Source organism: Crinia signifera, chromosome 7 (genome assembly GCF_055691185.1).
Source record: "Crinia signifera chromosome 7, ASM5569118v1, whole genome shotgun sequence".
Lineage (NCBI taxonomy): Eukaryota > Metazoa > Chordata > Amphibia > Anura > Myobatrachidae > Crinia > Crinia signifera.
The window spans coordinates 123,006,168-123,019,593 of NC_139223.1; positions in this window are offsets into that span (position 1 = coordinate 123,006,168).

Sequence of the window (13,426 nt, forward strand, 5' to 3'; positions counted from 1 at the left end):
ACACAGGCAAGCCCATGCCTGGTGAAGGGCGGGCAGCGCCCCCACTTAGGCGGAAAGAGCCCATCTGAAAATTATAGACTTACTTTTCAAACAGAAGAATGGAGAACATTGAATGATTTTTCCTCTGTGCGGCAAATATATGCTGCCTAGCAAGCAGGTCTGAATTGGGCCCTATGTCTGCTGTTGCCCCTTGAAGAGCTGGGTACACACTATGGGCCTTATTCAGATCTGAGCTCAGTACAAATTTGTTCGGAAAACGGGCAAAACCATGTGCACTGCAGGTGGGGCAGATGTAACATGTATAAAGAGAGTTAGATTTGGGTGAGTTATTTTGTTTCTTTGCAGGGTAAATACTGGCTGCATTATTTTTACACTGCAATTTAGGTTTCAGCACACCCCACCCAAACTTAACTCTCTTTGCAAGGGTTACATCTGCCCCACCTGCAGTGCACATGGTTTTGCCCATTTTCCAAACAAATTTGTACTGAACTCAGATCTGAATAAGGCCCTATGTGATAAAGGCAATCAATATACACAATGACGTTATTCTTAACGATATTATCGTGCATATAGTCCATTGTGTACTAACAATGCGAATGGCTTGGGAAAATAACCATGATCTGCGATTAGCAGTCCATACGTAAGTCATTAAATTATGTTTCCTGTAGGTCCAGTCTGTGTGTAACCCAGGACATACTCGGCAGCTGTGATAGAAACAGGCTGATCGAGGACGGAGCTGACGTCACACATGTTCCCTTCAAACACCTGGGCATGACTGTGACGTCCCTGACACTCCCAGAAAATGTCTTGTTACTACCCCAAATGCTGCCTTTCTTTAAATCAACTATACGGCCAGAGATGAAAAAACTTGCTGGATTTCATTGCAGGACGACCTTGCGCACGCATACTTCCATTATCACGCAGCCTGCAAATTCACAGCTGTGTGATCAGTTCTGAGTAACTGCCTATATCGTTAATGATACACTCCTATCATCTGTACATGCCCTCAAATCAGGGCTGCCTACTTTTAAAGTCCCCTCTCAAGGAGAAGCCCAAAAAAGAGATTGTCAGCAGCACTTTGGGGGGTGGGGCCTGATGTAGATGTCATCAAGCCCCGCCCCCAGTACCGCAAATCCCGCAATTTGTGGGTCTACTGCCCCTCCCCCAGAAAGCAGCGAATCTTGTGAAATTGGGAGATAGGGGGGGGGGGGGGTATCTGGGAGGGTTGCCCACCTTTCCGGGAGGCTCATGAAAATCGTGTCACCCTCCCGACCCCCTGGAAAGGTGGGCAAACACCCCCCCCCCCCCCCCCGTATCTCCCCCTGCCGATATAGTTAACTATATCTTCAGTGCTGCGTATCACATAGTGTGTATGGGGGTTTTATCTTTACATAAAATAAATATTTATCATTACATACAAAGCACCACAAATATAAACAGTGCGCAATTTCCACTTGATTTTTCTTTAGCAGAAACATTAAAGTCAAATATCTTAAATTCACAAAGCTATTACACTATAATATTTATAAAATTCCATTCACTGACTGCTGCTACAATGGCTCCAGCTTCTTACTTCCTGCAGCCATGCTGCGTGCCCATAGAGGTACTTAGAAGTTTGGGTACTTATGTAATATCTGGGCTCCCGTTTTTCTTATGGGACCACGTCCCCTCGGTACGCTTCGGGCACGGTGGCTCGCTGCGCTCGCCACACTATATAAAATCAACTCCATGCATACTTGGATAGTAGGGGTATGAAAAAATGGGGTGCATTTAACATGGGAGCCCAGATAATACATAAGTACCGAAGTTTGATAAATGACCGATCTGTTAGAAATGTTGTGTCTTTATGCAGTCCCTGGGATTTGCAGTTGTAGGCTGATGTTTCAATACAAACCCAGGCAACAGAGACATTGGCATATTTTCACAGCTACTGGTACAAATTTTCAGCTGCAAATGTAGTATATTTTCCTACCCTCCTGGAATGGCAGGGAGGCTCCCACAACTGGGTCCCCTCCCCTGAGAAGGTGGGCAATTCTTTTGCATACCCCCCCTGCCACCCCCTTCCCCGCTGCATGAAATGCCAAATCTGGCGGGTCTGCGAGGAGGGGGCTGGGCTAAAATGACGCAAATTATTTTTTCTCCATGCTGCTTCATGCGACCGAATGTGTAAGTGTACACTTCCAGTCTCATGTTAGTGCGGGGAATTGCTTGGCAACAGGGGACGTGCATTTGCTGCACTGCGAGGAGGGGTCGGGGCTAAAATGGCCTCATCCCAACCCCCTTTCACTCCCCTCTTCTTCCGGAGGGGAGTAAAAAAAAGTAGGCAGGTATGAAATGCAGGTGCATACATTCCTGAATAAGGCCCTGTATCTGTTAAAGAATTAAGCTTTTTTTTTCATTGCACGCATCGACGAAGATCCGGGAAACATTGGCTCCATAAGTATGTCGCTGGTCACTGAATGCCGTAGCTGAGACGCCAGAGACGTGAATCCTGCATACAGAATCGTCAGCTGATGCTCTCCCTGAAATTGGCGCCCCAATCACAAATCAATCGCTGCCTGTGACAGTGACGCAATCACAATTTACCAGTAACCACTCAATTGCGAAGCCATTGGCATAGCGTACTACTGTGAATCAGGCCCCCGGACGCATAACACATTTCTCACCTCCCATATAAGAGCACATACAGTAGCTATCACAGAAATCAAGGGAAATTTCTTTAAGAGACTCTGCCAAGTTGACAATAGAAGCCTGCATGGTGAAAGAATCATACAATGAAGAGAAGAGATAAAGCGCAACGGAATATGCTGCGCTATATAAGAAACTAAATAAATAAATAATTGCTTGAAAACAATGTGGTGAACTATTCACTGGGCAGAAAGCAGAAGTCCACATCCCAGTTTCTCTATGACTTAAAAAAAAAAAAAGAGGAACTATTAAAACAGTGACCTACAGTACAAGACAATGCAAGAAAAGACAAGTTTCCCAATATCATTCCCCGAACGTCTGCATGGGAAGAGAAAAAAATTCAAAAATAGAAATCACATATAGATATGGACCAATCTGCTTAGGATGTGTGGGAATTCCCAAATGGTTCACCAAAGGTAGCTGATTACACTTGCTTACATAGGCTGATGTGTGTGAACTCCTATCAAGGTATCTTTTTTAAGGGATCACCACAGTGCTTAGAAATCTGTGCAGCCAAAAATGCTTACATACTGTATACACATTCAGGGTAAAACCAATAATGTTTCTTTGCAGATGCTCACACTTTGTTAATGGGCTTGATGATACACCAGCCCAAGTAAGGAAGTGTGAGCACCTTTTTAGATGTGTCAACCTTTTAACTGTTGACCAATAGTGATCAACCTTTTGTTGATCTAGACACCGTGGACCTAACAACCCATACCCCTCCTAACACATGGTTGGGAAACTTTATTAATCCGACATCCTCAGGAAACTGTAGATTTCAGAGGATTTTCCACAAGCAGGGAAGATAAATAGGCTCTAAGCCAGAAAAATCCTGTACATAAGCTTATGACAACATACACCTGTCACATGCAATACAGAAGGTGTTATATGTGTACTGCAGTGCTCATCTGGCCGGTATTTACCTTCTCAGGTATTTGTCACACAAGTTACAAACTAAGGACCTGATTCTGAGCCGGGAGCAAGTGGATCTCTCTGATATTTGCATATTGCGTAAAAAAGAAATCACTGTGCATGAGCTGGACCAGGGCCTATGCACAAGGATACAATATGCCAGTGGGTACAGAACTGTTTTTTTTCTCTTGAAGGGAGTGTTTGTAAGCAATACCTGGGTGGCAAAGATATAACAGTGCTCAGTGGCCTACGACGGTCCCGGTACCTTCCTCTCTTGCTCCACTAGGTTCCGGAAGCGACTGCACCTGTAAGGGAAACAAAGGGGGAAACCCCTAAGGGGGGGAGGGGATGCTCATCACAGGCACTATTGGACTCAGAATGGTTAAACCCGCTTGTGGAACACGGCCGGTGTAACTGGGGTGGGGGAACGCTCCGGGGAGGGGAAGGAGCACAAACAACACGACAACAGATGCAATACAATTTCTACTCACCAGTCGTTTACTGGTCCGCCGTCAGGCTTCCAATGCGGATACCGGCACCTGAAAATGAACTCACGTAACCTCCTGCTCCCTAGGGCAGGGCAATACACCAACGCGCCTGTGGCTTAACGCACCCTGCGGCCTGAAGCCGTCTTACGTAACTCGCGACCTAGCGCTGGATCCTTGGATGCCACAGCCTAGCATCGCACAACCTGGCCCCTAATGCCCGCACAACCTGTGACCTAGCGCCGGACCTTCCGATGCCACGGCCTAGCGTCACGCAACCTGGCGCCTAACGCCCATGCAACCTGCGACCTAGCACCGGATCTTCCGATGCCACGGCCTAGCGCCGCGCAACCTGCGGCTTGACGCACGCACAACCTGAAAAGAACAAAATCTGCACAGGGCCACAATTTGTAACAGGCCTGTCGATACAGGCCTGTTACTTCTTCGGAGAGGCCTCAGCCCTAGGAGGGTCTGGGCCTCGTGCACAACAAGGGCCTCGCGCCCTGCAACACAGATGGGCCTGATGCCCAGCGACACTGATGGGCCTGGTGCCCAACAACGCAATTGGGCCTGAGGGCCGACTATATGTGGTCCTAAAGCCCAGAGCACAACTGGGCCTAATGCCCAACGCACACAAAGGGGCCTAATGCCCAACGCCACCAACCTGAGGTCCCCACGGGCCTAGAGCCCGACTATGGTCCCGCAGGCCTAGTGCCTGAATTGGGCCCACAGGCCTATTGCCCGAACACCTGGTGGTCTAGGGAGGGGACCCGCATGTGGACTTACCCGTCCTAGGGCCTTCCGCTGGACCAAGCCTGGTCCAGCCACGAGGGTGGTCCTTCTTCGCCAGAGGTGGGATGCTTCCCACCACCTCCGGGCTTCCTGCAGTCTTCACCGGGGCAGCGAGGGCCGGGGCAAGCTCTTTTGCGTTGCACCCCGCCGCACCCGGGCTTCCTCCGTCTTCACTGGCTGTCCCAGACACTATGTACTTCGCCCGGCGGGCGGCAGCCCTATGCACACTGATGCCGCCTCCCGGGGCTTCCGGCGGCTGCTCCTCTGCGTTCCGGGGCTCTCTCGTCCTCCTCCGTCGCCGAACTCCCCTTCCCGCTCCCGGCGTTGGCTAGTTCAAACCAGCGCCCGGGGGCGGGGCTCATGACGTGGCGAGCCAGGATTGACCAGGAAGCAGGCGCCAACCAGCAGCAGGGCCAGTGACCTCACGAGCACACTGGCCCTGGCTGCAGGGGGCGTGCCACCCGACGGCGGCACTGCCCCTTCCGTCCCGGTGTTACTGCACCGGGGCGTACTTCTACACCTGCCTGCCCGGCCGAATCTGCGGTCACGGTCCGTCGCCGGCTCCTGCTGTTATAATGAAAACTGACTCTTAGAAAATGGCTGCCCCCATACTGCAGACAGAAAACTGTCTGCAGTATGGGGGCAGCCATTTTCTAAGTGACAGTTTTCATTATAGCAGCAGGAGCTGGCCGCTGGCGCCGGGAGACGGAGAGACACTGGACCATGATGGCAGGCAAGACAGCAGCGGGTAACTATAGCCCCGCAGACCCCCGGCGCCCAAATGTTCCCTGCGCCTCCCCGCCACCGCGGGGGCTGCGGAGCTATAGCTACGCCACTGACAGTGCTGTTCCATTTTGTGGGCGCGTCGATGGAGTGCTTCCTTGTAGTGCGTAAATGGAAATGCCATGCCTGTTCATATGGATTTTTTGCAAGGGTTAAGCACAAATCAAGGTCTATTTTTCCGGATGTTTTGCCATGTTTTTTATCTGGCTATTCAATTAGATTGCCCAATAAAAGACGCATTTTCTCATGAAAACACAGCGGTTCAGTGAAACCAGTGTGTTTTCCACCGCTGAAACCCCATGTTAGCATTCAGTGATTTTGCTTCTCCTGTCTGTCAAAATTCCCTAATAATTCATACAATAGGAAAAAACCTCTGGGGAGGAGGTGAACATGGAGAGTGATGTACAGATAAAGCCAGCCTCAGCCAACCCGCCAGCATGACATATCCATAGCGTTGGCAGGGGTGATACTCTTATCAGATTCAGGCTTTAAAACCCCAGCTGTTAAAACATACCTTATCTCTCTCCTACCTTTTCTCTCTCTTTCCTTCCTCTGCCTCCCTTTTTTTCCCTAATCCCCCTTCTCTTTCCCATGGGAGAGAGAGACATACACTGCTGTTACCTTTCATTGACACTCCTGAAACTCTGTGCATGTAATTACTTGGCACCTCCTGTATATTTATCTGCTTATATTTCGGTGCAAATTACAATAGAGACAATAATACTGTTTCTCATACCTTAGGCGTGCATTCAAAACGCCATACCGTGAGAAACACATACCTTTATATTTTCACCTACAGTATATCAGCATCAGGATTGTATTAAGTAATACTGCTTTCCCACTGCCTACATGGGTAAAGACCCATTTTTTTTGGAGCCCCGACTCTCTTGGCTCCTGATTGGCTGCTAGGAGTCCAATAGAATTATTCGGATGAGAGGCGCGGAAGATGAAACATCTCTGTGCCTCTCATTCCAATCGGGTACCGGCAGCTGATGCGGCTGACTACGGCGGAGACGGAGAAGATGACGGGATCTTCGCCAGAGGACCTGGTGAGTAGGATTTCCTTCCACAGGTCCCCCATGGATTTCTTCGGATCCAGGACCCCGGACTCTTTAGCCCTGGAGCCCCGGACCAGCCCCGGAACCAAGGCACCGGAACCAAGGCACCGGACCGGACCCAGGGACCTACCGACGGGCTCAAGATAGGTAAGTATCAGTATGTATGGGCTTTGGATGTAATAAAGTTTTATTTTTATTGTGTGTCAGTGTGTTTATTTGACTATTTTTTATTACTGTGGAACTACAAGTGCAAGCGGGCCCTTTAATGCCCCGCATGCTGGGACTTGTAGTTCTCCAAGTCCCAGCATGCGGGGTAGGTTTTCTGGGACTCATAGTTCCACAGTAAAAGACAATAGTTTTTATTCTATTTTTTTAACACTTCAATCAGCGGGGTGACCACCGCACAGGGTCAACGGAGACAGAACCAGGCTTCAGCCTGGTCAGGTAAGTGCTGGAGGGGGGGGGACCCCTTAATTGGGGGGTCCCCACTCCCCCAGGGCCCCTGGCCAGGCTGACCGGTCAGAGGGCTGAATGCTTTGGCCGGGGTGACTTGTATAAAAAGTCTTCCCCCGGCTGTGGCATTACCCTGCTGGCTGGTTTGGCCTGGGGCTGGTTCTTAAAATACGGGGGACCCCTAGTCATTTTGTCCCCTGTATTTTGGGAACCAGCCCCGGACCTGGAGCCTGGGGCTGGTTTTAAAAAATCAGCGGCTCCTACAGCCTGGTTCTGGTTACGGCAGTGGGGGGGGGCGGCATGCCATTTTTTTTTACGTGTTAAAGGGTACCCCTTTCCCACTGCCGAAAAAACGGATTTTAAACTGGTAAAACTCTGCTTTTTACCCGTTTAAAAAAAACACGGTATTTTTAAACGGGTACAGCAACTTGGAGCAAACTGCAGCTGTACCCGTTTAAAAAGCCTAAAAAAATGTCAAATAACTGTTTAAGGCAGTGGTTCCCAAACTTTTTTCAATCACGGCACCCTAGAGCAGTGATTTTCAACCTTTTTACCTCGCGGCACACTAACTAAGATGTTAAATTTGCCAAGGCACACCATGAGATCCCCACAGGGAAAAACACATTAGCTCTCAAAGGGAAAAAAATAAACCTATTGGCCCCCATATAAAAAACAATCACACTGGTCCCCACAGGTAACATAACATACTGTACATTGGCCCTTTAACATGAATGAAGAGACCAGTAAATAACAGTTGAACTGGTGGTGGCTGTAAACTGGTTTGGACATCTCTAGATCTGGGGGCACACTTGAGAACAGCTCAAGGCACACTAGTGTGCCACGGCACAGTGGTTGAAAAACACTGCCCTAGAGTATCAGAGTATTTTTCAGGGCACCCCTAGGCCAAAAGTTTGTTACCAAGAATAAAAAATAATAATAATTAAATTAAATAAGCTGTGCTTATATGTCATCCTTAGGTCCAGTTATATGGTGAGGAACATGATTCACTTCTGTTTATCCACATATTTTATAATTGAAAGCCACAAGCACTGATTTTGCCTATTACATTGACCATAAACAATTTGAATTGGTTCTGGACCACCAACCTGAGGCACCCCTGCAAGTGGTCCGAGGCACCCCAGGGAGCCTAGGCGCACAGTTTGGGAACCATTGGTTTAAGGGCTGCAGTGGGAAAGGGGTATTATTGTATGCTATCCTCTCTATAGAAGATACTAATGCCCCTTTCCCACTGCAGGCTTCACACGGTAAAATGCCGTTTTTTTAGCCTTTTTAAACGGGTACAGCTGCAGTGGGAAAGCTCCAGGTTGCTGTACCCGTTTAAAAATACCGTGTTTTTTTAAACGGGTAAAAAGCAGTGTTTTACCCGCTTAAAAGCCGTTTTTTCGGCAGTGGGAAAGGGGTAGCCCTTTACCCGTTAAAAAAAAAACGGCATGGGCCCCCCCCCCCCACTGCCGTAACCAGCATCAGGCTGAAGGAGCCGGGGCTGGTATTAAAAAAAACAGGAAACCCGACAAATAGGGGTTCCCTGATTTTTTACAACCAGCCCCAGGCTCCAGGTCCGGGGCTGGTTCCCAAAATACGGGGGACAAAATGACTAGGGGTCCCCCGTATTTTAAGAACCAGCCCCAGGCACAACCAGCCAGCAGGGTAATGCCACAGCCGGGGGACACTTATTATATAAGGTCCCGCGGCCAAAGCATTAACCCTACCGACCAGTCAGCCTGGCCAGGGGCCTTGGGGGAGTGGGGACCCCCCCAATGAAGGGGTCCCCCCCTCCAGGACTTACCTGACCAGGCTGAAGCCTGGTGCTGTCCCCGATGCCCCTGGGCGGTGGGCATCGGGCTGATGGAATGGTGTAAAAAATAGAATAAAAACTATTGTCTTTTACTGGTGAACTATGAGTCCCAGCAAGCCTCCCCCGCAAGCTGGGACTTGGAGAACCACAAGTCCCAGCCTGCGGGGCATTAAAGGGCCCGCTGGGTCTTGTAGTTCCACAGTAAAAGAAATAGTACAATAAACACACTGACACACGTGAAAAATAAAAGTTTAATACATACATAACACATACATACTGATACTTACCTATCTTGAGCCCGTAGGTAGCCCTGGTCCTGATGTCCTGGTCCGTGTCGGCGTCTGTATCCATGTCGGCATCCGTGTCGGCGATGCTGGCATCGGGCAGCATACTTACCGGAGAGACCCGCATCTGCCGTCAGCCGGAGATCTGTTCCGACTGTGTGCACAGAGCTGGTGCCGGAAGAGGGACGCCTGCGCCAGTGGACAGCGTCGCAGTGCCAAACGCCCAGGACCGCGCTCCGGTGATCGGGTGTCCATCATCAACCCCAGGGACACTGATCCACCAGGCGGCGTGACCCCGCCCGCTGGTCGGTCCCGGAGCTGCGGACGCCACTAAAAGGTGAGCCGAGGCAGGAGAAGGCCGGCACTGGGCGGGACCTCGTGAGTACTGCGAGCCGCAAAAGGAGTGGAGGTGGAGCACAGTGGGTGTAACGTACTTAGGCCCTCCCCACCGCTAGTCAGGACTCAGGAGGTGGGCGGTGACGCAGGCGAGGCCTAGTAGTAGAGAGCCAACTGTCAGCGCGGGATACAGAAAGGAGGCAAAAGGACAGTGCAGTGACGCATGTTATGCCATCCCTGTGACGATTGGAGAAGGCTGGGACAGAGGTGAATTGAATTGTAGAAAGTATGTTAGCAGTATTAAGAAACAGCCAGACATATTTTGGGTAATGAGAGGGAGCAAGTTAATTATGCATCAGAGACGGTGAAGGATTTAACCTGAGGAAATAGACTTATTTATAGCCGCAGTCCAGCTGTTAATAAAGGATACTCAGCGTATGTTGAAGTAAAACTGGTCTCCGGGACATATTGCAAATAGCTTCTAGAGGAGAATAGCAGCACACGTACCTGTAAGGAAGTTACATTCATCATCAGGAACAAACAGCACTTGATCTGCAAGGGAAATTAGACAGGATCAAGCAGAGCATTGCATACAGAGTTGGATTACAAATAAGAGAAGGAACAGGATACATACAGTATCTCTTCAGTTGCCCCCTTTAAAGATTAGGGACGGGACATATTGCAACACAGGATTATACATGGTATTGAGAATGCTCCAGCCTTCAAAGGAGAGTAGTTGAGAGCACCCGAAACATTGTAGGACATTAGAATTGTACTAAGTTGGGACTTTTTGCCTATATATATGAATCTCCTCTGGGACTTGCAGTATACTGCTCTGTCGAGAAATATGGTGTGATGTTATAGAGTTAAGTTTGACATATTACCTTAGAATTGGTAGTGTATTTAACATGTTATTGATTTAAATAAGAATTTAGTTAGGTACACAAAAGTTTAATTAACTAATCTACAAAAGCAATTCCACTGTGTTGTCAGTAAATGCTAAACGTGCTTGAAGTTGATAGCAGTGACCATTTACCATTATATGATTTGCAAAAATTGAAAGTGTACCCACATGTTTATATATCGTAAAGTTGCTAACCAACATTTATTCAGAAAATAAAGCGAATATACTTACCAACACTGGAACAGTTTGTGAAAGGAATCTGTAAAGAAGAAGTAACCTGAAAAAGAGAAAGAAACAGAGCATTACAATAGAATCCCAGTTCATTACACAAGCCAAAGGATTCATCCCCCTGACCGGTCAGCATGGGCAGGAGTCCTGGGGGAGTGGGGCAATCAAACAAGGCGAAAAGGTGGACTCCTTGTTCCGGATTTTAGTCGGGCGATCCTCTTGTGGGGTGTGAATAGTAAAAGGATGTCTGGATTGCGGGCTAATGGTGAGTAGGGTTTTCTTCCACAGGTCCCCCTTTGGATTTCTTCGGATCCTGGACCCCGGACTCTTCAGCCCTGGAGCCTCGGACCAGCCCCGGACTCTACAGCCCTGGAGCACCGGGGTCCGGAGTGACTTAAAATCGCACCATATGGCAATTTTTCCCAGCGAATTCGCATTTAATTAAATATGCGGATTACAAGGGAAAAAATGCGAGTTCTAAAAGTGAGATTTGCGGTGATATGGTGCGATTTCTAAAAATGCAATAACATCGCATTCTATTAAATGTCATCCACAGTGTTGATTTAAGCTTTCTCTGTTTTCTAGCTTTTAAGCTGAGAGACAACGGTTTTGGCAAGGTAACTGTAGTCTTGTCAGGGCATTTCAATAGCTTAGGTGTAAGTGCCCTGATTATACCCCCAAATAGACTATTGAAGGGGAGCTCTGCACAAAATTGGTCTTAGGGCGGGATGTATTAATATGCCGCATATATACTAACATATGTGGCTAGCATCGGGTTGCGGTGACGGAGACCCCCGCGATACCTGTGATGTGGTCTGCGGGGGTCTCCGTCACATCCCGGCGGCTGCCAGTGTCCCCCTACGTCTCCTCCTCCCCCCTGCAGCCAGATGTCCTCCCGGCTGTGACACCTGCTGGGGGAGGAGGAGATCAAAGGAGGGGGGGGGGCGCGGACGGTGGACGGCAGGCGGTGATAGAAGCCCATAGGCTTCTAAAGGGTATCGCCACTCAGAGGGTGGCGATACCCTGCTAGGCGAAGACGGGGGCGGGCGGGTATTGGTACATAGGAAAATGTGGTAAAACCCCCGTTTTGCCGCATTTTCCCTTTAGTACATCTCGCCCTTAATCTGCAGAACATTGTAACTCTTTGCCAAAAGATAAGAGGATACAGTGCATCTCAAAGCACAGGTATACAGGCGTGATTATTATCTGTTTATATGTATGTGTGTTAACGTCTAAACAACGTTTGTCTAGTAATTATTTTTTATAAAATATTAAAAGTAATATTTTAAAAGTCTTTGTCATATGCTCAGGGGATACTCTACCCCATAACATTGTGTCACTAGCTCTATAACTACCAGCTCAGACTCAAATCTAGGAGCTGTCCCTACGGAGAGACTCAGATTTAAGAGCCGCCACAACGGTAAGGCTGAAACCAAGTTTGTGCTAAGGTACCCCACTTCAGACTCGCACTATACCTGAACTAAATATAACCATGATCAATTGATTACTATACGTAATCTAAGCAAAATAATCTGTATTACAGTATTGAATCTGTATTACAGCTGTGTGACTCCAGTGTATGAACAGCTAAAGGTCAAGGGGGAGCTTAAAAGTGAGTGGTTGATCAATGCTCAAGTAGGCAAAGGGCCTGCAGAGGAGAGTTGTCCCAGGAAAGTAAAATATGAGAAAATTATAGTAAGGTGAGGGACATTGTTTACAAGCTGGTCTTCTGGTAATGCAGGCTTGAAGATAAGGATAAATTGATGGAGATAAGGATATAAAGCTCCACTATCTAGTAGAGGCCCTTTGGCCGGGTGCCGGACGGGTCCTGACAGTCTGGATTCCAACAGCCATTTACCCGACGTCGGGATCCCGACTCAAAACACCGACAGCCGGTTCCCGATGGCCGTCCACGACCCCCATAGAGGGAGAATAGAATAGGCGGCTCGCGTAGCGAGCCACCGTGCCCGCTGCGTGGCGAGCGCAGCGAGCCCGCAAGGGGCTTAATTGCGCTCACCATGCTGTCTGGGTCTGGCCAGTCTGGATCCCGATGTCGGGCTAATGACTGTCGGGATCCCGACTGTCGGACCCCTGTACCACACCCCTGGGACCACAGGAATTAAGGGTATCCATCCTCATCTTTTCCTGTTTCTCTCACACTCCATCTATTCATCCCGCTGGTCTCCAGGGCTGCCAACAGCCCTGTTGATCCCCAATAATATTAGGGAGTGAGACTAAAGGCCCCATGCACTTATATGATTTGGGTTGATTTCCCTCGATTTAGACCAGGGGTCTTCAACCCATGGCCCGCGGGCCACGAGTGGCCCGCGGAGCTGATATCAGTGGCCCCCTGCCCGCCATGCACAGGATTTTTTTTTTTAAGTAAAAGAAAATGCTGCCGAGGGAGGCAGTGTAATGGAGTCCCCTTGGGTGCCGCCTACCTGATTTCCATTGGCTGCAGGCAGGGCAGAGGAGTGGATCCAGCGCGGCTGAGGGAGGAGGAGGCACGTCTGGTCACGAGCTGGGGAGTTGGGACCCGGCGAAGCTGCGGGAGGAGGAGACGCAGCTGGCGGGAGCAGGGGACCCGGCACTGGAACTGCAGGAGGAGGAGGCACAGCTGGCGGAGGGGACCCGGCGAAACTGCAGGAGGCGGCATGGATGGTGGAAGCAGGTGACCCGTCAAA